We start from the raw sequence: 25,855 nt of genomic DNA, 5'->3' as shown, positions 1-25,855 counted from the left end.
GACGAATTTTCGTGGTAGGACCCGAGAAAGATGATACTCCATTCCTTTTATTTGAAGCGGGGGCATCAGATTTCTTTCCTCGTGAAGACGATATTTGTTAGAGCCCCTGTAAGGACTTATGCTATTCGTGCACGCGAAGAGGCATCCTTCCCCGATGTGATTACGGGTATATTTTCTCTATATGATATTAATGTCATTGCTTTGATTGATCCCGGTTCAACTCATTCATATGTTTGCAAGAAATTGATGTCTAGTACAGATATGCCTATAGAATCTACAGAATTTGTGATTAAAGTATCGAATCCATTAGGCAAGCATGTATTAGTAGATAAAGCAATTAAGGAACAAAAGTATTGTACTTGTGAAAGTACTATGGAATAGACATGGGGTAGACGAGGCTACATGGGAACCCGAAGAGGCTATGCGAAAATAGTACCCAAATCTCTTCACAGGTAAGATTTTCGGGGACTAAAATCCCTAAAGGGGGAAGAAATGTAACATCCTGAAATAGGGCCTAAACGGAACAGTGGTTGCGAAACCACAAATCTGAGGTAGAAAATTTTATTTTATTATTATTTTGAGGTTCATGATATGATTGCATGATTGTGTGAAAATTTCGTGATGAAATTCTATGCATAAAGTGCTTAAGTTGATATTAGGGACTAAATCGAATAATTTGCAAAACTTGCATTCTAGAAGTTTTTAGTATGAAATTGCTTTGGAATATTAATTAGGAGGGTTTAAATAACAATTTTACCAATTTCTAAGTTCATGGACAACATAGGACATGGATGGAATTTTTGAAAGTTTAATAAGGAAGGGCATTTTGGTCATTTGGATATTAAATGAAATAAAAAGGGAAAAATAATACAAAATTCATCATCTTCTTCATTAGCACGAAATTTCAAGGGTTCTCCATAGCTAGGGTTTGTTTCAAGCTTTCAAGCTCCATAGTAAGTGATTCCAAGCCCCGTTTTTAATGTTCTTTACATTTTCGGAGTCCCGGTAGCTCGATAAAGCTTATGCTAGCAATAATTTAAGTTAGGGTTCATATTTGGAAAAATACCCATAGGTGAAAAGTGTTTATTTTGATGTTTTATGATAGAATATGAGGTTTTACATTATGTTAGACAACTTGTGCTACTCGGTTTTAAGTGAAAACGAGTAAAGGGCTTAATCGGTAAAAATACCTAATAGTCATAAGTACATGTTAGAGTGTGAATTTGATGTTGTCATAGAAGGGAAAAATGATCAGCATGTCATAAAATATATGAAAATAGGATGAAATTGAAATTACGAGCCTTGGGGCAAAAGTGCAAATATGTGAAAGTTTAGGGGCAAAAATGAAATTTTGCCAAAGTTTGGGTCAAGGACTGTTTTGATAAATGGAATATTAAATAAGTTAAATTTGCTATTATAGATCAAGAAGAGCGAAATTCGGGAGTAGATCAGGGAAAAGAAAAAGTAAAGGACTAAATTGTAAAGTTTAGCCACATTTTGTATCGAGGTAAGTTTACAGTAAATAAATGCAATATTCTTTTATTTTACATTATTATTTTCAATTTCCAACATTTATATACTTATTTTCTTTGAATATTTAAAGTCGAATTAAAGGCAAAGTGACAGAGAAAAAGCATTAGGAAGCCCCGTTTGAACCTTAGGAATGTTAGGATATTGGGGTTGACAGGACAGGACATGACAGAAATGTGCCATGTAAGTCCATATCAGTTATATGGCTTTGAAGATAGGAATGAGCCATGTAAGCCCATATTATATATATATGGCATTGGAGACAGGAATAATTCATGTAAGTCCATGTCGAAGACATGGCATTGGCAGGATATTGATAGACAGGAACGACCCTAGTATCCTTACTATTCCGAGTGGTTCAATGGGTCATTGTACACGTTAAATTACAGTGAATTATCAGCAAAAGGGAAGGTAGATTATATTTATGAATAGTGAAAGGTCAGGTAAGAAAGAATGTAAGTGAGTAAAGAAGAAGGTAGAAAATGAGAAGTAAAGAAACTTTATGAGGCTAGGTGACATTATGTATAATTATTCATTATGTTGAATGTTGTAATTTATTTGCTTGTAAGCTTACTAAGCCTAGTGCTTACTCTCTTTATTTTCTTTTTCTTATAGTTTTTATCAAGCCACTCAGGGATCGAAGGAAACGTCGGAGACCCGATCACACTATCGAAGAAATCACATTGGTATAGTTAGACGTTTCGTTTTGTGTATGGCATGTATAGGAACTTGGTTTCTTTTGATATGATATGATCAATGAATGATATGTAAATACTTGCTAGTGATTAGCTAATAGAGTGGCTGATGATATACATGTTTAATAGTATGTATGATTAAGTAGTAACTATCACATGAAAACTAAGAAAAATGTGAAACTTAAAAACAGATTCAAGTATCAGAAATAACGGGATTTTGAAAAATCACAAGAAATTGTAGAGACATGGGTTGATGGTGAATAATATATGAAATTAAATCTAGTTGTGTCTATTTTCATATGGAAAAAGCAAAACAGGTAAAGGTTTTGTATTTTATAGGGTATCTGAATTTTGGTGAAATAGGGCTAGAGTGATTTCTGGATCCCCTGTTCCAACTTTATAAATTCACAATAAATTTTAAAAAAATAATTAGGTGGTGTAATTTATATGGTTAGAATCCTTATTGAATCTAGTTTTAATATAAATAAACGTTATAGTCATATGATTTTTGTAAAGAGAGAAAAGTGGTTCGTAGTAAGTAGAGGCCAGTACTGTCGAATTCTGAAACAGGGGTAACTTTAACTAATAAACTGTATTAATTGGCTAAGTCAAAAATTCTAAAAAAAAATTAGTAGATAGATATATGAGTCTAGTTTCAGGAAAAATTTAAATATCTTAATTTTGAGTTTTGAAACTCGAGAAATGAATTTTTAAGCAACCATGACGCAAAAAAAGAGTTTATTTTGAAAATTAAAATAAGTGGTTTAGAGTTGTTTAAAAGGTAAGATAAGTTTAGTAACACCTCAAGCTTGACTCCGGTGACGGTTTAGGGAATGGGGGTGTTACATTTATTGGTATCAGAGCAGGTTGAGTCGGTTCTCAGAATAGTTAGTGTGAGTAAAAGTCTAGCTATACATGCCATACCTGTATTTTGATAGTGTGACGATTCCTGACGATTTTTAGATATTTTGTTTTATAGTAATGGATCCCGAGCGAGCTGGTGATGATGATGTAGAAAGTAATGCGCCTGCTCCCGCGGAAGGGGCAGCGCCATTTGAGAATAGGCCAGTAACAGTTAATTAGGGAGGAGTGACTCGAGAAGCTCTCTTCCAAGCTTTGAATGATTTGTTTGCCGAGTTCGTTCGTACGAATCTGGCAGTTAGACCTCCACCCCTCATGATTCTCAGGCTACCCATGTAGCTCAAGCTCCCCAGTCACAGGTACAGTGATAAGAGAAAAGCCACCAGTTGATAGAATCAGGAAACAAGAGGCAGAAGAGTTCCGAGCAACAAAAGATGATGATGCAGAAAGAGTAGAATTTTGGTTAGAAAATACTATCAGAGTCTTTGACGAATTATCTTGTACACCCGAGGAATGTATGAAATGTGTAGTATCACTTCTTAGAGACTTAGCCTGCTACTGGTGGAAGACACTTGTATCAATTGTACCAAAGGAGAAGGTTACTTGGGATTTCTTTCAGGAGGAATTTCGTAAAAAGTACATCAGTCAGAGGTTTATTGATCAGAAGAGAAAGGAATTCCTGGAATTGAAACAAGGTAATATGACAGTGATCGATTATGAGCGCGAATTTGTCAGGCTTAGTAAATATGCTCGAGAATGTGTGTCCACAGAGGCTATTATGTGTAAAAGGTTTGAGGATGGGTTAAATGATAATATCCGACTGTCAGTGGGTGTCCTAGAAATAAAAGAGTTCGTTATTTTAGTTGAGAGAGCCTGTAAGGCAGAGGAGCTGGTAAAAACAAAAGGCAAAGTTGAGACAGAGACACAAGATACGAAGAAGAGACAGATGAGCAGGTCATTCCAGGCTACATCCAAAAGACCAAAGGAGTTTTCTACCAGATCTAGTATCTCAGGCGGGTATTCTAGTCAGAATAGAGGCAGCAGATTTAAGGATTCGAAGGCTCAGAACACCTCGACTGCGAGTGTAGGTAATGTTGGACAGGGTAGATCAGGGTGTTCACGGTGTGGTAGACTTCATTACGGTCCTTGTCGGGCAGGCGAAAATGTTTGTTATAAATGCGGTGCTCAAGATCATTTTGTACGAGAATGTCCAGAGGTGGCTAATCGAGAGATAACACAGAGTGCTAGATCCAGAAATGCTCCTACTAGAGGCAGATCACCGAGGCAACAGGGAGTAGGAGCAAGTAACAGAGGTACCTCAAGAGATTCGGCTGTGAGACCAGATGTTAAAGCTTGAGGTGTTACTAAACTTATCTTACCTTTTAAACAACTCTAAACCACTTATTTTAATTTTCGGAATAAACTCTTTTTCTGCGTCATGGTTGCTTAAAAATTCATTTCTCGAGTTTCAAAACTCAAAATTGAGATCCGTAATTTTTCCTGAAACTATACTCATATATCTATCTACTAATTTTTTTCTAAAATTTTTGACTTAGCCAATTAGTATAGTTTATTAGTTAAAGTTACCCCTATTTCAGAATTCGACTACACTGGCCTCTACTTACTACAAACCACTTTTCTCTCTGTACAAAAATCATATGACTATACCGTTTGTTTCTATTAAAACTAGATTCAATAAGGATTCTAACCATATAAAGTACACCACCTAATTATTTTTTTAAAATTTATTGTGAATTTATAAAGTTGGAATCGGGGATCTAGAAATCGCTCTGACCCTATTTCACCAAAACTCAGATACCCTATAAAATACAAAACCTTTACCTGTTTTGCTTATTCCATATGAAAATAGACACAACGAGATTTAATTTCATATATTATTCACCATCAACCCATGTCTCTACAATTTCTTGTGATTTTTCAAAATCCCATTATTTTTAATACTTGAATATGTTTTTAAGTTACTTTCACATTTTTCTTTGTTTTCATGTGATAGTTACTACTTAATCATACATACTGTTAAACATGTATATCATCATCCACTCTATTAGCTAATCACTAGCAAGTATTTACACATCATTCATTGATCATATCATATCAAAAGAAACCAAGTTCCTATACATGCCATACACAAAACGAAACGTCTAACTATACCAATGTGATTTCTTCGATAGTGTGATCGGGTCTCCGACGTTTCCTTCGATCCCTGAGTGGCTTGATAAAAACTATAAGAAAAAGAAAATAAAGAGAGTAAGCACTAGGCTTAGTAAGCTTACAAGCAAATAAATTACAACATTCAACATAATGAATAATTATACATAATGTCACCTAGCCTCATAAAGTTTCTTTACTTCTCATTTTCTACCTTCTTCTTTACTCACTTACCTTCTTTCTTACCTGACCTTTCACTATTCATAAATATAATCTACCTTCCCTTTTGCTGATAATTCACTGTAATTTAACGTGTACAATGACCCGTTGAACCACTCGGAATAGTAAGGATACTAGGGTCGTTCCTGTCTATCAATATCCTGCCAATGCCATGTCTTCGACATGGACTTACATGAATTATTCCTATCTCCAATGCCATATATATAATATGGGCTTACATGGCTCATTCCTATCTTCAAAGCCATATAACTGATATGGACTTACATGGCACATTTCTGTCATGTCCTGTCCTGTCAACCCCAATATCCTAACATTCCTAAGGTTCAAACGGGGCTTCCTAATGCTTTTTCTCTGTCACTTCGCCTTTAATTCGACTTTAAATATTCAAAGAAAATAAGTATATAAATGCTGGAAATTGACAATAATAATGTAAAATAAAATAATATTGCATTTATTTACTGTAAACTTACCTCGATACAAAATGTGACTAAACTTTACAATTTAGTCCTTTACTTTTTCTTTTCCTCGATCTACTCCCGAATTTCGCTCTTCTTGATCTATAATAGCAAATTTAACTTATTTAATATTCACATTTATCAAAACAGTCCTTGACCCAAACTTTGGAAAAATTACATTTTTGCCCCTAAACTTTCACATATTTGCACTTTTGCCCCAATGCTTTTAATTTAAACTTCATCCTATTTTGTTATGTTTTATGACATGCTGATCATTTTTCCCTTCTATGAAAATATCAAATTCACACTCTAACATGTACTATGACTATTAGGTATTTTTACTGATTAAGCCCTTTTACTCGCTTTCACTTAAAACCGAGTAGCACAAGTTGTTTAACATAATTTAAAACCTCATATTCTATCATAAAACATCAAAATAAACACTTTTCACCTATGGGTATTTTTCCAAATATGAACCCTAACTTAAATTATTGCTAGCATAAGCTTTATCGAGCTATCGGGACTCCGAAAATGTAAAGAACATTAAAAACGGGGCTTGGAATCACTTACTATGGAGCTTGAAAGCTTGAAACAAACCCTAGCTATGGAGAACCCTTGAAATTTCGTGCTAATGAAGAAGATGATGAATTTTGTGTTATTTTTCCCTTTTTATTTCATTTAATATCCAAATGACCAAAATGCCTTTCCTTATTAAACTTTCAAAAATTCCATCCATGTCCTATTTTGTCCATGAACTTAGAAATTGGGAAAATTGTTATTTAAACCCTCCTAATTAATATTCCAAAGCAATTTCATACTAAAAACTTCTAGAATGCAAGTTTTGCAAATTATTCGATTTAGTCCCTAATCTCAACTTAAGCACTTTATGCATAGAATTTCATCACGAAATTTTCACACAATCATGCAATCATATCATGAACCTCAAAATAATAATAAAATAAATTTTTCTACCTCGAATTTGTGGTTTCGCAACGACTGTTCCATTTAGGCCCTATTTCAGGATGTTACAACATCGTATACCTATAAATAGTAAATACATGAATTTGGAAAGCCATAAATTTAAACTACTACTTTCAGCTAAAATATGGACCAAATTCAACCAACAAAATTCTTTTTGAGAGCATAATTCTGTGACATTGTAAGGGCATGTGGATGGGCATAATAACGGCATGTGAATGACAAAGGAATGAAACTTTCCTAACAACCTACATTAATATAAAATGCATGATAGATAATCTAATCAAAATGAATATAGTATGATAAAAATAACAATTATTTTAAGAATAAGCATGAAAAATAAGTAGAATAGAGGTGAAAGGAATAAACAAACGCTAAGGGAGAGAGATTGGGCATCGGCGCACGGGCGTGGCAAGGAGGCCATGTGGACTTGCAGTGGCTAGGCTTAGGGTTTTTGTGTAGGGAAGACGATGAATAGTGTAGCCTATTTATAGATTTTGGGACACATGGCCATGGGACACGCCCGTGTGCCCCAAATTCGGCCCGTGTGTTTCGCGTTTTTACTATTTTAGTGCATTTGAAGTTCGACACACACCCGTGTGCCTCGGGCATGTTGGTGAACATGGTCGTGTCGCATGGCTGTGTCTAGCTTCGTTTGCTTCTCCCACGCCCATGTTTGTAAGCCCCATGCCCGTGTTAATTTAACAGGTTCGACCACAGGTGGTAGACACGGGCGTGTCTCACGCCCGTGCTAGTTTCTCAATTTCAACCACGAGTCTACCACACGGGTGTGTTGCACGCCCATGTTGTTTTGGCAGGCTTGACCATTGCCGTATCGTACGGCCGTGGAATTTAATGGTAGCCCATGTTAGGGAAACCTTTTGCCCTGTTTTCACACGGCCTTATACACGCTCGTGTGCTTGGACGTGTCTCTGCGGAAAACACATGTATTCAAGATTTAAGTTAGGAGTTAAATACCAAAATTGAAAGAAATTAATATTGTTAGTGCTCGGGTTGCCTCCCGAGAAGTGTTTATTTATAGTCTAAGCTCGACTTACTTCTCCGTTGAACGATCATGGTGGTTTGAGGAGTTCATACTCCTCATTCCTGTTGTCAATTTTAAAATAAGGTTTTAAACGGGTCTTGTTTACCTTAAAAGTGTCGAACTTGGGATGACTCACCTCCACTGTACCGAATGGAAAAATACTAAGTACCGTAAGAGGGATTTCCTCATTTGGTGTGGTAGTGACAATGTGAGAATCAACGGCATCTAGTAAGACTGTATTGCCGACCTTAAGTTGATTAGGAGAGGTACCGTGCTTATTTTTACGTAGTTTCAATTTATCATGTGTTCTTGGTTTGTGTTCTCGCCATTCCTTTAACTCCTCTATCCGTAGTCTTCGTTCTTCATGGACGTCTTTGTTCTCTTCATGATAGTAGCACACTGTCTCTGTTGTCTTAGTTCGAGGAAGTTCCTGCAAGGAAGATTGAATGTTAGTTTTATCATTGACAGTTTTTATAGCATTATCTTGAGTCTTAGAGGTTTTGATTGAGTCGCGTGCTTGGGGTGTTACTACGTCGTCACCTGCACAAAGTGTTAGCTCTCCTGTGCCTACATTAATAATGGTTCTGGCAGTTGCTAAAAATGGTCGTCCTAAAATTAAAGGTACCTCATTATCCTCATCCATATCTAAGACAACGAAGTCTACTGGGTAAATAAATTTATCAATTTTAACGAGAACGTCTTCAATAATACCCTTAGGAAATCTAACTGTTTTGTTAGCCAGTTGTATGCTTATCCTAGTCTGTTTGGGTTTACCGAGACCTAGTCGTTTAAACATCTTATATGGCATAACATTTATACTTGCCCCTAGATCAGCTAAAGCATTATTCACAGATAGACTACCAATTAAGCAAGGAATTGTAAAACTCTCTGGATCTTTCAATTTGTTAGGTAGTTTGTTCTTTAGGATCTGAGCAGGCTGCATTGAGTTCCATATGTGATGTAGAGTCTAATTTGCTTTTATTGTTTAGAAGTTCCTTTAAGAATTTTGTTGAGTTGGGCATCTGCGAAAGAACTTCAATAAAGGGTAAGTTAATATGTAATTTCTTTAAGAGTTTGACAAACTTACCGAATTGTTCTTCTGTTCTATCTTTCATCATCGTTTTAAGATATGGCACACGAGGTTCATGATTTGTACTTACCTGTCTGGGATCATTACTGTTTACCTCTTCTCGTCCTTTGTTTATCGCGTTGTCTTACTGTATTTCTGGCTCAAGTGCAATGAATCCTTCCGTATCTTGAGTGCTAATTGCATTGAGGTGTTCCCTCAGATTAGGTTCAGTATTACTTGGTAGGCTACCTTGTGGTCGTTCGGAGATTAGTTTGGACAGCTGGCCTATCTGAGTTTCGAGTCCTTGGATTGATGCCTGTTGATTCTTAAGTGCTGCCTCGGTATTTTAGAAACGGGTTTCTGACACCAAGATGAATTTAGAAAGCATCTCTTCAAGGTTTGGTTTCTTCTCTTGTTGATAAGGTGGCTGTTGAAAACCTTAAGAATTTTGTGGCTTTTGATTTCCTTGACCACCCTGAGAAAAATTTGGGTGGTTCCTCCAACCTGCATTATAAGTATTACTGTATGGGTTATTTTAAGATCTAAAGTTATTGTTACCCATATAGTTGACTTGTTCCTCTTCAGTTGTGGGATTGAAGGATTGATATTTTGTATGCACACCTCCTCCGCTTGAGTCACACCTCATTACAGGATGTATCTACGTAGAACCAAGAAAATTATCAATCTTTTTATTGAGAGGTTCTACTTGATTTGAGAGCATGGTGACTGGATCGATGTTATAGACACTGACTGTTTTCGTTGGCTTTGTCCTCATAACTTGCCACTGATAGTTATTCAGTGACATCCCCTCTATAAATTCATAGGCATCTTTCGGTGTTTTATTGTTGATGGTTCCGCCAGCAGCTGCGTCAACCATTTGTCGAGTCGAGGGATTCAGGCCATTGTGGAATGTTTGTACTTGAAGCCAAAGTGGTAACCTATGGTGAGGGCACCTTCTCAGTAAGTCATTGTATCTCTCCCATGTATTGTAAAGTGTTTCTAAATCCATCTGCACAAAAGAAGAGATATCATTACGTAATTTAGCCGTTTTAGTCGGCGAAAAATATTTTAGTAAAAATTTCTCGGTCATTTGTTCCCAAGTAGTGATAGACCCTCGTGGTAACGAGTTCAACCACTGTTTAGCTTTGTTTCTCAGTGAAAAGGGAAATAACAGAAGACGAATGGCATCATCAGAAACGCTATTGATTTTGAATGTATCGCAAAATTCAAGAAAATTCGCCAAGTGCGTGTTGGGATCCTCATCCTGCAAACCATCAAACTGAACAAACTGCTATATCATCTGAATTGTGTTAGGTTTTAGTTCGAAATTATTCGCAACAATAGCAGGTCTAACTATACTAGACTCAGTTCCTGTTAAAGAAGGTTTAACATAATCATACATAGTACGTGGAGCAGGATTTTGATTAGCTGCAATTGCAGGAGGTAGCTGATCGCCTAGGTTTTCGGCCTTCAGTTGGGGGTTGAGTATCATCTTCTTACTCGTTCTCCGTGTATTGTAAACAACGCCTTATTTCTCTTTGATTTCTGCGAATTGTACGATCGATTTCTTCGTCAAAAAGTAATGGTCCTGACGGGTTTCTTCTAGTCATAAACTATAAAAAAAATGCCAAGAGAAAAAAAAGTGAATTAATAAATAATAAAATAAAATAAAATTGCAAGAAAAATAAATGGCTAAAGTAATAAAAATTTAGTGTTCCTAATATTTCAGCTCCCCGACAATGACGCCAAAAGCTTGATCACATGGTTTGTAACAAGTAATAAATATTTATAATAAAGATCAAACCTAGACTAACTATTTTCATGATGAAAAGGCAAGCGCACCTATCGACCAATAGTATAGTAATGGCAAGACTGGGATATCGTACCCAAGGGAACCAAAAGTACTAGTAATAACTATCTTTTTATTATTTAGCCTAAGAATAAAAATGGTTTCTTTATTAAACTAATTATTAAAACTAAGAACGCACAGAGAACAGGATTGAGGAATTGCTTTTGGGAAAATCGATTGACTTGAGACAATACCTAAGGAAAAATCCACCTAGACTTTACTTGTTATTCTGGCTCCGAATCGGACGATTTATTCATTTAACTTGTTCCGTAGAGATCCCTAAGTTATGTTATTATCCCTATTCAAGACTAATAACATCTAATCCTTAGATTGAATAACCGAGACTTTTTTCTAATTAACACTCTAGGGTTGCATTAACTAGATCTATAGATCCCTTTATTAGGTTTCACCGTAATCTGGAAAAATCTTGTCACCTTATTTCTAGGCGTGCAATCAACTCGCTTAATTATGACAAATGTACTATTAGAAAGGGTCTATTCCTCCTCTGAATAAGAGCGTGTCTTGAATTAGTATCTTGGGATATTAAAACAAGAATTAAAAACATATAATTAAGAACAAGTTAAATATTTATCATTTGATTCAAAAAATAATAACAAGATTCGTCTTAGGTTTCATTCCCCTTAGGTATTTAGGGGTTTAGTTCATAACTAAATAGGAACACATCTCAGAAGAATAAAGAATACAAAACATAAAGAAAATCCAAAACTCCCAAAAGGAAATTGAGGAGAGATCTTCAGTCTTGATGATGAATCCGGCTTCCGAGATAGATCAATCGGCTTCCTTGGAGTCCCCCTTTTCTCCTCCTCTAGTGCGTATTTATAGGCTTTAGAATGCTTAAAAACCCTCAAAAGTGGCCTTTTCCGAATTGGACTTAACTTGGGCTCGATAGGGACATGCACGTGTGTGATTACTTCAGGACGTGTTCGATCCTGTTAGATTGGCACGGGCGTGTGCTGTTCCCGTGTGAGTCGTGCTCCAATTCTGCCAGATGGACACTGCCGTGTGGTCTGCCCGTGTGGGGAGGTCTAGACCGTGTTGAATTCGTATTTTGGCCTATTTTTTTCATTTTTGGCCCGTTTCTCGTTCCTTTCGCTCTCCTATGCTCTCCTAAGTATAAAACATGAAACTAAGATATTAGGAGCATCGAATTCACCAATTCTAATGGAAAATCATCCATAAAATGTATTAAGCATGGGGTAAAAATATGTATAAATTACAGTTTATCATGTAGATCCAGATATAAATAATTTAGTAACTATGACTCGAGAAGACAACTTAACTGGAATATTAGCAAATAGTGGCATTATGTGTAATTATTCTGTAAACTCCGGTAACATCTTGTAACCCCATTCTGGCGACAAATATGGGTTAAGGGTGTTAAATTTATTGGTATCAGAGCTTCGGTTTAGCCGATTCTCGGAACAATTGAGATGTGTAAAATGTCTAGAAATACATGCTATATAAATATGTGATAGTGTGATGTGTATGATCCGATCTAATATTTGTTTTACTTATAGACAGAGATGCTTTCCAACCGAGTTATTTTCGATAGTACTAAAAATGATATTGACATATTTGAAATGTGTTTATGATGAGACGGAACTTAGAAAGGTATGAATAGAAGTTCATGATATGTATGTGATAATGTACGAAATGAGATAACAATAAGTTGAGAAATGTGGAAATGTGAATGAAATGAAAGTTTATATTGTGAAAAGCTTATATATGTTTGTGTGGCATTCATATGATGTTAGGTGCCTGACTTGTTTGGTTAAGTAAATGCTATGAGTAAACTTACTCAAAATTCATGGAATGTATGTTTAAGTACACTTGTTTGAAAGGGATAATTGAAAAGTTCGTGTAACATAATTATGTATGTTAATTTGCTTGAAGTGAATTACGTAATTGTGATGATATGATATTGATGATGAATGCTAAGTCATATGTGTGTATTTATAAGAGTTTAATTAGAAGCTTTACGACCTCACCCCCTTACCAATATGGTATTTTATAGCGAAAATTTACGAGAATTATGTTGAATAAGTTCACAAGTGTGAAAAGAGTACAGTGGTGGAATAATTCGTAATGCAGACGGAGTTGAAAATAGTTTGACAAGTGAATACAGTTTTGAAAAAAGATTTTAGATTATTCTAAAGATCATTCAAATTATGCAATGTTACGGTTAAAGAAGTTAACATTTGCTAGTCGACTTATTCAGATATGATGTCTGAAGTATGTGTTTGCTGAAGTTTTTCCTGAATTGGTTTTCGTTAGTGAATGGAATGATGCGGGGTTCATGATGACAAAATTAGTTAGAAAAATGATAATTGAGTTATAAAGATGTCTATGTGTGACAATTACAGTTGAAATGAAAATGATGATCTTTTATGGGTATTCTATATATTCTTTTATCCTCAGAGATATGTGTGTAGTTGTTCAGTTTCTGATGGAGTTCTGATGTTGTGAGAATGCTAGCTAACTATGATGTTAGACAAAAGCCCTATTGGTCTGGTCGGTTTATGATCGGTATTTCTTTATCTCTTTGGAATTTTATTCTAATATGTTGGAAATGAAGTCAGTGGTAAAAATTTATGTGAGAGTATTCTTATGTTTCTACTGATCATGGTTTTGTTTTATACATGCAGAAAATATATTATCTCTGTTATGATGGAAGTTCAGAGTCGGTAAGCAGTATTCTTCTTCTGGATTTCTCTGAGTAATTATCATGATCTTTATTATCTTCTTGTGAGTTATGTTCTCAGACTTCCGGTATGGTATTGTATTTGGGTTTTCTTATCATCCTTATTGTGCAAATTATCGGACATGGCTCATCTTTAAAGTATGTTCTTTGGTATGTGATTGCTATGTTTATTATGATTGTGTTTATGGATTCGATAATAGGACTGTGGTGATCCTGGTATCAAGATTTCTTTAATTTTCGTGGAAGAAATTAACATCGGCAAAGGTATAAATGTTGAGAGCACAAGCTTAAATTGCATAGTAGTTTTCTTTCCTCAGGTAAGTTTGAATAAAGTCGATGATTTCAAGTAGGATATTTGTTTCCTCGAACTAATACGATTGAATAGAATATGAAATTAAAGCCTATTGAGTCTAGTTTTACATAGAAGAAACAGTGTAAGCAAAAGAATCTTATTTTATGAGATATTTGAATTTTTTTGAGACAGAGTCAGAATGATTTCGAAATCCCCTATTTTGATTTGGGAAAATCATTAAAAATAATATAAAATCCTTAATGAGTCTAGTTTCAAAAGAAACAAACGAGAATATCATCCGAATTTCATATGAGGAGATAATTAATTTTTAGTAAAGAAAGGTCGAAGCTGACAAACAGCAGAATAAGGGTAATTTTGAAGAATAAACTGTACTTATTGGCTAATCAGAAAATTCTGGAAATTTTATGGTAAGAAAATATATGAGTCTAGTTTCAGGGAAAATTAACGGATATTAATTTGGAGTTTCGTAGCTCCAAATATAAATAATTTAGTAACTATGACTCAAGAAGACAGCTTGACTGGAATATGAGCAAATAGTAGAATTATGTGTAATTATTCTGTAAACTTCGGTTGCATCCTGTAACCCCATTCTGGCGACGAATGTGGGTTAGGGGTGTTACAATTTATCTGCAACGTTTAATGGTTCATCCACGCTGTGGTGTAAAGGAAGAGGAGTTTTGGGGAACTCCTATTATGGTGTGTAGCGGCGGGGTAGGAACTTTTTCTAATAAATTGAAATTGCATTGTATTCGTAAGGCATACACATGACTATGAATATTGAGATGTTAGGTTGATTAGTTGATATGAATTACCGATATTCTATATTGCTAATTAATTATGATTTATTCTATGAGTTGATGATTCTACTTGATTGATCTACTGTTTGCACTGGTTTTCTTGTTACTGAACTTACACTGAGCTTTATAGCTTATTCCCCTTTTATTTTTCATCTTTACAGATAACTCACCAGGTTAAGACGCGAGTTAGGCATACGAAGGGCTTGGCTTGGATCAATTTCTGTTATGAAGTATTTTAAAATTTTCTATTTGAAATTTCAATTATTTGGAGAATTGTATCGCTTTATTTGAATCGTGGCATGAGACTTCTATTTTGGGTTTAGTTAAGCATGCATGATATTTAATGTGAACTTAGGATAATGAAACATGGGTTAAGAATTAATTTAGCTTGAGCTTATTCTGATTTCACTTAACTAAAACTAAAGTCAATTATCACTTTTCTGCTGCTAAATTATAATTAAAATCTTGAGTAATAAATAAATTGATAGTAGACGATATTTTCAAAGGTAAACTTATACATAAGTTTGCGACTTTAAATGGTTTTCTTTTAACTCGTAAGCTTTTCAAAAGTAGACTAAGTTTTTTTTCACTAAAAATAAACAAATGCTCTAAAATGTCTATTTTATAAACTTCGATAGCTTACTGGGCCATCTTGGTTGCTAATGTAATTTCCCGAATTTGGGTCTAACATTTAGGCCGGGTTGGGGAGTATTATAATAAATGTTGATAATGACGGTAGAACAATTGTAAAGCAATAAGAAAAGAAAAATAAGAACACATAAATTTTACGTGAAAACCCTTTCGGGAAAAAAACCATGGTTAGAGGAGGAAAATTTCACTAATGTTGAAAATGAATGATATAAGAGAAGTTTTGACTACATCTATTTAAGGGTTGAAAAACCCTATTCTAATCAAAGTCAAATAGAAGAAGATTAGTTCTATATTGATTCAACTTGTGTTGCATGGTCTATACCACGAGGACTCCACCCCCGCACCCTTTATTTTGCCACTGTATTTATTTCTTCAATAAGTGGCAAAATTCGAATCACATAATCTCTAACAAAGAGGTTACAGTTGTTGTTTCTATGTCAAAGTTTATATATTTAAATGTTCTATGATGTGATTTATTCAAGAATTTTTATGTTCTTTATATCTACATTATTATGGACTTATAAATAAATCTATAATGTCAAATGTTATATAGTTTAAGTTTATAATTATTTGAGATTTTTGGAAGAAATTATCTATTAGAGTCCTTGATTCATCTTAATGCTATGAACATTTGTGATACAAGGAAATCAAATATCCTTATACGATTGCAGAAATTAACTAAATATTGAAAATTAGTTCGAAGAATCAAAATATGGTTATACCAAAATTTTTAAAGAGTTGGCATTAGAAATTTTGGTGTAGGCTTTATGAACCAAAATTTTTAAGGAATCGGTGATAGAAATTTTTGTACACAAATTTGAGTATATTAAAATATTTGAGTTTGTTCTTAGAAATTTTGATATTCCTTCTAAAATTTTTGGTATATAATTTGTAATCTATTGAATAGGATAAAGCTTATCCTAAGTTTTTTTTTTTTTTGAAAGCTTACGGTAGAACTTATTTATGAACTAGTCCGTAAAATTAAAATAAAGGAAACCAAAAAAATATGTATAAATTCATAGAGCATTAATGAATATATTTAGATTCATTTTTGGCAATAATAAAGGGAACAAATAAAAGAAATGGAAACTTGAAGAAACATTAAATCAATTATCTAAATTTTACTTTATAGAAAACTTCATTTTCTGTATTTATAGGGGTGAGCAAAATTCGATTTGATTCGAAAAATCGAAAGAAATTCGAATTTCGAGTTATTTTAATTATTCAAGTCAACTCGTATAATTCGATTTGAGTTTTAAATTCGAGTCGAGTTGAATTTCACAGTTTGAATAACTCAAATAATTTGAATAACAGATTGATGTAAATATCCTTTTAGTCCATGTCAACTTTGAAAATAAGTAAATTAGTCTCTCCTACAACAAAAGTTAAAAAAAATTAAAATAATTTTCAAAATTTCAAAATAATTTTTAAAATTTATATTTTATAAAAATATATAAAAAAGTTAAAATTTAAAAAACTTTCGAAAATAATAATTTTGGGATCTAATTAATGATTCAAATTTATCATATTCAGGTATCTTTTTTTTTTGAAAAAATTCAAATATATGATTTAAATTTATGTGCTCTAGCATGGATTTCGTTATACTGTAACAATATTTTTATTTGACGTGTTTAATTTTTTTTAATTTCACTCGACTTGACTTGACTCGGATTTCATTTCATTTGACTTGATTCGAAATTCAAATTGAGTTACGATGATAGTATAAGACTCATAAACTCGAAATTTTTTACTCAATTTAACTTGATTCAATCGAACGCTCACTCATAAATATTTTACTAATGAAGTTGAATTGAGCTAAACTCCCTATTTTATTGACAACCTAGCATTTTATTACATGTGATTAATTCTTAGAGTTTTATCACATGTGATTCATATTGGTTAATATTCTCTCTCCTTCTTGCTTCTACATTCAATTGATTTCATTACTTCTAATATAATACACCTGTATGTTGTCGTTTATGATAAATCTATTGGGACTTTTTTAAATTTTTTAAAACGATTTGCTAGGATCATAATAGTAAATATATCTATTTTATATACATTCATATATATATAATTCATAAAAAAACAAATAAGAATTAAGCGTAGTAGTAAATCACATTACATTTTTAAGGAGAGAATATTTAAATTTTAAAAGACAATATTATTAGAAAAGGTTACCATAAATCCTAAAAAAATTACAAAACATAAATAGAGAATATAAATATATAATTGTAATAAATATATTTATGTGTGAACATATTTAAATAAAAAAAATACTATAGCCATGGTAACAAATTACTTTTGTTATAAATTGAAGTTGACGTTACTTAGCTACTATATAAGTAAAAGTCCCCAAAAATCAAACTGCTTATTCGTTTGAGTAAAATATATGTTATAGTCGTTACACCAAACAACATTAATTTATATGACACACTGACTATTAGTTATTTTTGTTTTATTTCAATGCAGTTAATTACAATTTTGTCCTCAAGTTTCGTTTTCTATAAATAATACCCAATCCAAGTCAAGTAACATCATACAAATCTTAACTCTAAATATTGTTTGAAGGGGTTTTGAGAATAAAAATGGAGGTGGAGCATATGAAGGGGGGTTTAAGATCGAGAAATCATAATCTTGGGCTTAAAAGAATCAAAGTAAGAGAAGAAAATGACGAGGAAGAGGAGCCTTTGAGTCCCATGGCTCGTATGTTCCATCAGCCTGAATCTAATATATATATTGTAGTTATTGTGGGCTATAAGAGACTCATCGATCAAGACGTTTACAAAATAACTTTGACGGAGACTTTTCTTAAGCACTCTCGTTTCTCTTGCTTGCAGGTCAGACTTACAATAATACATCTCGGTTTTTGTTAATAGTTTACAATATAAGTACACAACTTATAAAAATAATTAAATGTCTATTAAAGGTAAATAAGAAAATTATAAGAAAATGTCTCATGACATAAAGTATATTTTGATTACTTTAGATTTTTATAACATTTTGGTTTCCACAAAAGTTTTAGCTTTTGTGCTTGGAAATTTAATAATTTTATATTGAATTTTTTATTTAACTTTTTAGGTATTTTTATATTTATTTTATGATTTATATATGAGGTTAATGGATTTATATATATGTAAACTCATGGTTCTTTGAGGTTTCGCTACCTATATATGACTTATTTATTTACTATATTTATATTAAATACAAGTATATTGTATTCACTGATTTAATGTTTTTCGATTAACAAATTCTGCATATAAAAACTCTAGTAGTGTATCTAGTACTAAAATTTGCATAATATTTATTTAAAGGATTTTTATTTTTATTTAAGATTATGTATCTGGTAGCCTAGCTAGTTAAAAAATTGTTTTAATTTGACTTAGTTGAATAAAATTTCAAATTAAGTCTAATTAAGAAAATAATTAACCCATCAAATTCAACAAATCCAGGTTGCAGATGAGAAGAGTGGTGGGGAGGTGAATGTTGCGGAAGCGACGATAATATTAATAACAATATTATCAGAAATATTTAGATAATTATTATGCCAACAATTATACTAAGAAAATTCCCAGTTAAATTAGAGGGGTCACAAATGGTCCCGCTTAAAACCCAACAACTAGACAGAACTCACTTAGATATTTATAGCAATAATAACTAAATAAATATAACCAACATAAAGTTATTAAATATAAGCAAACAAATAAGAAATAAAATACCAGAGATTTAACGAGGTTCGGCCAATTTAGCTTACGTCCTCGGACACTACCAAATCAATATTTCTTCTAGAAATATTACAAAGGAGAAGATTTTGGGATGATACAACCAAAGGGGGAGGGGTTCTATATATAACAAACCAAACCCCTCCATTTCTATCTTTTCCTAATGTGGGATATTGCCAATATTCAACAAATCTCCACCTTGGCGATATTCCACATCTTCGAACATCTTCTCATAACACAAACTTCAATAGTGTCTTCAAATTTGCAACCAATCGCCTTCTTCCCTTTTGGTAGTTGTGCCAGCTTCCACGTCTTGTTTTTCTCTAGAGATTGCATTTCCTCTTCCATTGCACCTAACCATCTATTATTCTCTAAACTCTGAATGGCTTCGGTGTAAGTGGATGGAATATTATCAACAACTGGAAGTGCATAAGCTACCATGTCAGTGAAACGAGCTGGTTTCTGAATTTCTCGTCTCTGCCTTCTGACTGCAATTGGCTCTGATTGCTGTTGAGGTTCTTGGGTAGAAACCTCTTCCTCATCTGACTCTGCATCTGCCAATGAAGAATCACTAGTGGTACCTTCTGCTGGAATTACCACACTCTGCTCAAACTCCACCTGCTGCGAAGTACTACTCACTCCTTCTGGATTTACCTTATTCAACATGGCAGATTCATGAAAGGTAACATCCCTACTGATTATCGTCTTCTTTGCCTCTAGACACCACAAACGATATCCCTTAACACCAGCATTGAAGCCCATGAATAGAGCCTTCTTTGCTCTTGGATCTAACTTTGATTCTTTCACATGATAATATGCAATAGAACCAAAAATGCGCAAGGTGTCATAATCAGTAGCAGGTTTTCCATACCATTTCTCCAAAGGAGTCTCGCCATTTATAGCAGATGATGGCAAATGATTGATGAGATGTTGAGCGTACGTCACAGCCTCAGTCCAAAACTTTCTATCTAATCCAGCATTAGATAACATACATCGAACTTTCTCCACAAGCGTTCGATTCATACGCTCTGCCACCCCATTCTGTTGCGGTGTTCCACCTACGGTGAAGTGCCTTACTATGCCACAATCTTGGCATATCTTCAGGAAAGGATCGCTTTTATATTCTCCACCGTTGTCTGATCGGAGAACCTTAATCTTCCTTCCTGTCTGATTTTCAACTTTAGTTTTCCACTTAAGGAAAACTTCAAGCACCTCATCTTTGTTCTTCATAGGAAACACCCAAACTCGTCTGGAAAATCATCAATAAAGGTGACAAAATAACGTCTTCCTCCAAGTGATGGAGTCTTGGACGGTCCCCATACATCAGAATGCACATAATCCAGAATACCTTTAGTATTGTGAATCCCAGTGCCAAATTTCACCCTTCGTTGTTTTCCCAGAACACAATGCTCGCAAAATTCAAGTTTGCAAGTCTTTGTACCTTTCAATAATCCTTGCTTGGCTAGAGTTTGCAAGGATTTTTCACCAGCATGGCCCAAACGCATATGCCACAGCTGTGTTGCCTCAGCGTCCTTCTTGGTACTCGTAATTGCTGCTGCTGTTGTCCCGACCACTGTACTACCTTGGTAGTAATACAGATTGTTCTTTCTTATGCCTTTCAACATCACCAATGCTCCTGAAGTTGCTTTAAGAACTCCATCTCGTATTGTCACAACTAGGCCTTTAGATTCTAACGACCCCAAAGAGATGAGATTCTTCTTCAACTTTGGGACATATCGTACATCCCGCAAAATTCTAGTAGATCCATCATGACTCCTCAGTTTAATTGAACCTATCCCGGCTATTTTACATGTGTTATCATTACCCATGTAAACAACCCCTTCATCTAGTTTTTGAAATTCAAAGAACCATTCCCGAATGGGACACATATGATAGGAACAACCAGAATCCATGATCCACTCATCTGCATATAATGTTGAAGATGTCATACTAAGAGAAAAGTCTGACTCTGATTCACTATTGCATTCTGCAACATTTGCATCTTGCGGAGTCTTCCCTTTTTTCTTCAATTTTGGACAATCTTTCTTCCAATGTCCTTTTTCTTTGCAAAAAGAACATTCATCTTTGGCAACAGCTCGACCTTTGGACTTTCTTCTCTTCCCCTTAGACTGACTTTGCTGACGACCTCTTGTTACCAATGCTTCCACTGCTGCTTCACCTGAACCTTTCAACTTATCCTTTCGGCGTAGTTCATAGCTATACAATGTAGCAGTTACTTCATTGAAAGTTACTTCCGATTTTCCATGAAGTAGAGTAGTTTCAAGGTACTCAAACTCCTCAGGAAGCGATCCCAACAACATTAACGCCAAGTCTTCGTCTTCAAAAGTCACATCCAAATTCAACAAATCAGCCACCAGCTGATTAAAATTGGTAATGTGCTCGTTCATCGTGGTACCAGGAACATAATTGAAACAAAACAGTCTTTTCTTCATATGCAACTTATTTTGACTGTTCTTCTTCAAGAATTTCTCCTCCAATGCTTTCCACAATTTACTTGCAGAAGTCTCTTTACTGAATGTATACTTTTGCTCTCTGGAAAGACATGATCGAATTGTACCACATGCCAATCGGTTGATGGTCTTCCATTCTTTATCATCAACCCCTTCTGGTTTTTCTTCCTCAATGGCAATATCTAGACCCTGTTGAAAGAGGGCATCTAGAAGCTCACTTTGCCACATGCCGAAATGACCTGTTCCATCAAAAATTTCCACTACAAATCTCGTATTTGCAGTTCCAATCCTCAGCAAAATGTACGAAGTGGAAGTTGTTGATATGGATGGTTTTTCTTCTGTCATTTTTGCCATAGCTTCTATTTAATAGCCACCAAATGCGGAATACCCACAAGCTTTCGGAAATGTTTCTGATGTGTAAGATCAGACTAAGCTGCAAACACAGAGCATACTACAAAACCTTGGCTCGGATACCAATTGTTGCGGAAGCGACGATAATATTAATAACAATATTATCAGAAATATTTAGATAATTATTATGCCAACAATTATACTAAGAAAATTCCCAGTTAAATTGGAGGGGTCACAAATGGTCCCGCTTAAAACCCAACAACTAGACAGAACTCACTTAGATATTTATAGCAATAATAACTAAATAAATATAACCAACATAAAGCTATTAAATATAAGCAAACAAATAAGAAATAAAATACCAGAGATTTAACGAGGTTCGGCCAATTTAGCTTACGTCCTCGGACACTACCAAATCAATATTTCTTCTAGAAATATTACAAAGGAGAAGATTTTGGGATGATACAACCAAAGGGGGAGGGGTTCTATATATAACAAACCAAACCCCCTCCATTTCTATCTTTTCCTAATGTGGGATATTGCCAATATTCAACAGTGAAATGGGTGAAAACCAATGTAGACATAAATAAACATGTTAAAGTCCCCATGGTTGATCCATACATGGCCTCCCCTGATAAGTTTGTTGAAGATTACGTTGCCAACCTTAGCAAGACCCCGATGAGCATGTCCCTTCCTATGTGGGATTTCCATATTTTAAACCTCAAAACCTTTGATGCTGAATCCACGGTGGTCGTTCGAGTTCATCACTCCCTTTCCGATGGAACATCTCTCATGGCACTCCTACTCTCTTGCTCTGACGCATTGCCAAGTTTTCCGGCAATGAAGAAGAAACCGATATCCCGCGGGGCCGGCTGGTTTCCGATTTGGTTTTGGAAATCGTGGTCTGTTTTGTTATTAATGTGGAACACTTTGGTTGATATATGGATGTGTGTGGCCACAACCTACTTCTTGAAAGACACACAAACACCCCTCAAAGCACCCTCCAGTGATGTTGCTTTCACTCCACGGAGAATTGTGCGTCGAACTTTCTCTTTGGACGATGTCAAATTGGTGAAGAATGCAACTCACACGGTTAGTCCATTTTTCTTTTGGTTAATATATATATATATGTGTGTGTGTGTGTTTTTACGCAAGGATTGTTGTTCTATGACTATGATGAGGTATTTGCGGAATTAATTAATGCAGACGGTGAACGACGTGGTGCTAGCAATGACACAGGCAGGCTTATCTCGCTATCTAAACCGAAAATATGGTAATTAAGGTTGCAATATGTAACACATGAAAATGAATATTGATATCCATAATTAAGAAATAAAATGAATGGCAGGCCAAGCTAAGAGTGATGGAGAAGCAAGGGAATCATGTGAAAACAACCTTCCCAACAATATTCGTCTTACAGCAACTCTTTTCATCAATTTGAGAACATCACCAGGGATTTATGTATTTACTTCATTACTACCTACTTTCCTTCAAAGAATAACAAAAAAGTTTCAATAATCTAATTGTAATGAATTTACAGGCCTTAGAAGAAATGGTGAAGAAGAACAGCAAAGCGGAGTGGGGGAACAAGATAGGCTATGTTCTCTACCCTTTTAAAATTGAATTGAAAGATAACCCATTGGATTACATTCGTGATGCCAAAGCAAAAATTGATAGAAAAAAAGCTACTCTTGAAGCTAAATTCAGAATGTTTATGGCTAAGGTTTTTGTGAGGTTTTATCCTACCAAAGTAAGACATATGTATATTAATTAGATTGAAAATTCCCCCCCCCCAAAAGGAAAAAAAAAGCGAAAAGGTGTATTGACAAGGAATATACTAATTGTACAATGGAAGCTGGCCAAGTTCCCATCAACAACTATGTGGTTTTCCAATGTGGCGGGGCCTCAAGAGCCAATTAGCATTCTTGGGAATCAAGTGGCCTTCATCGCTCCATCGCTATATGGTCAACCAGTGGTAATTGCATGCTTAAATGAGTTGAATTTGATTGATGATTGGAGTTCAATGATCATTGAGAAATTGATTTGTTGCTGCAGGCGCTCACAATTCATGTCGTTAGCTATGTGAACAAGATGAGTATGGTGCTATCAGTTGATGAGAACATTATTGCCGATCCCTATCAGTTGTGTGACGATCTTGAAGAAGCTCTCAAGCTCATCAAGAATTGTGTCATTGGTGAAGGTGGTGTGATAGATAATTAAGAATCGCCATTATCAGTTGCAGTAGTGGGCTGTGCCCGTAATAAAGTTGTTTAAATATCTTTAGGATGGCGTCTACGCTTTCTTTATTATTATTTACACGATGTCGTGTTTCTGAACTATATTTACTGAACGCTTGAATTCCTGGGTAAGTGGAATATTACGGAAAAAAAAGTACGCAATTTTATATGTTTTCACTTCGTGCAATTTGTTTACAAATTTTGAACCTTCAAAATAATTGTAGGGCTCGTTAAGTCAAGCCGAATTTCCTGTTAATTTAACGTTAAAAATTTGATCAGACAGCAAGGAACTGTATTTGCTTTGTGTAATTGCTGTTTGCTTTTTCCCACAAATTAAAAAAAAAAAAGTTAAAACTTTCGTGTGATGGTAGCTCATTTATGGTAGCTCATTTACAGCATGTTTGGTTTGACTTAAAAGAATAGAGCTAATAGAAAAAGAGGGAAATTAATAATTCAATTGTTTGGTTCAATGGAATTGAATAGAGTTATAATAGAATTCTTGCGTTTAGTTGGATTAAATAGATGTTGTAATAGTATAAAGAAAAAATATTTAAATTATTAGAATATCCTTAGCAAATTTTTTAGGTAGATGATTATTGTTATTGTTATTAAATTTTAATAAGATTATTGTCGAAACCCTTTTTTGAAATCGACTTTTATTTTAAAAACGAAAATGGATTCACCACCGATCCTTTTTATTAGGTGTAATCGGGTCACTTCTAAATTTAATCATCTTAATAAAAGATTAGATTTTACTAAAACGATAATTTTTAGCATACGAAATCCAAGAATGTGGGTTCGAGAGTGAGTTACGTATGAGGAAAAATTAGCACTCTCATAATGCCCAAAAATGATACCTAGTTGGTTCTAGTTGGTTACTTGATGTTTCGATGTTAAAAATTGAAAATTCAAAGAAAATTTAAAATGAGATCCCTTTTTGTATGAATTTTTTATTAACATATCGCTTAACTAAATTAATTTTATGAAAAAGATCTTATTTTGAGTTAATTGAGAAGAAAAGATCATGCCCCGTAAGTTAGGACACGATGCCTTAAATTCTCGAAAACCAAAATAGTCGTCATTTGATCATTACCTAAATCTTATTTTTTCATTATTTAAATAGGATTCGATTACTTCAGTTCTAGGAAGATGCCATACTCCGTAAATTAGGAGCACTACTTCCTCAAGTCCCAAAAATAATGAATATTGCCTTGGTTTTAAATATTTTCTATACGTTAGATAAAACGAATGTAACTTTTAAAATGATATACACTTAATTTGTCTAGGCCTAGTAATAAAATGGATGAATATGTTTTAACACGATACACGACATGGATATTAGCAAAATAAAGTGACATAGTAGTGGGTAAAAAAGGAAAAAAAATGAAATGATGATAATAAAATGAGAGGTAAATAAATAAAAGATAAAATAAAAATACTATGCTAGTGAGTAATAATAATGCAACTATAATGATAGTAAAAATGTCAATTTATAGTAATAAAAGCGATAGTCATGTTATAATTACTATCATAATAATAATGATAAAATGAAAATTACATAAAAATAAAAAAAATATAAATAACATAAAATTAAAATTTTAAAATAAAAGATATAGTAAATAAAGAGGCAACATTAAATAAACAAGTGATTAAATTGAAATTTAAATGATATTTAAGGTTTGTATTGCAAAAAAGAAATA

At 34.0% G+C, this 25,855-nt stretch overlaps 1 non-coding gene and 1 pseudogene across 1 annotated transcript; both read left to right on the top strand.

Annotated features, from left to right (window-relative positions):
* Positions 1-9,977: 9,977 nt before the first annotated feature.
* LOC121212891 (small nucleolar RNA R71) lies at positions 9,978-10,084 on the top strand. Its single transcript, XR_005908265.1, has one exon. It is a non-coding gene; the product is annotated as a small nucleolar RNA R71 (small nucleolar RNA).
* Positions 10,085-17,927: 7,843 nt separating this feature from the next.
* On the top strand, positions 17,928-24,433 carry LOC107952518 (O-acyltransferase WSD1-like; annotated as a pseudogene).
* Positions 24,434-25,855: the final 1,422 nt, after the last annotated feature.

The sequence above is a fragment of the Gossypium hirsutum genome, chromosome A13 (assembly GCF_007990345.1).
Source record: "Gossypium hirsutum isolate 1008001.06 chromosome A13, Gossypium_hirsutum_v2.1, whole genome shotgun sequence".
Lineage (NCBI taxonomy): Eukaryota > Viridiplantae > Streptophyta > Magnoliopsida > Malvales > Malvaceae > Gossypium > Gossypium hirsutum.
The sequence above is the reverse complement of the archived record's forward strand: the minus strand, read 5'-3'. Positions and strand labels throughout refer to the sequence as shown.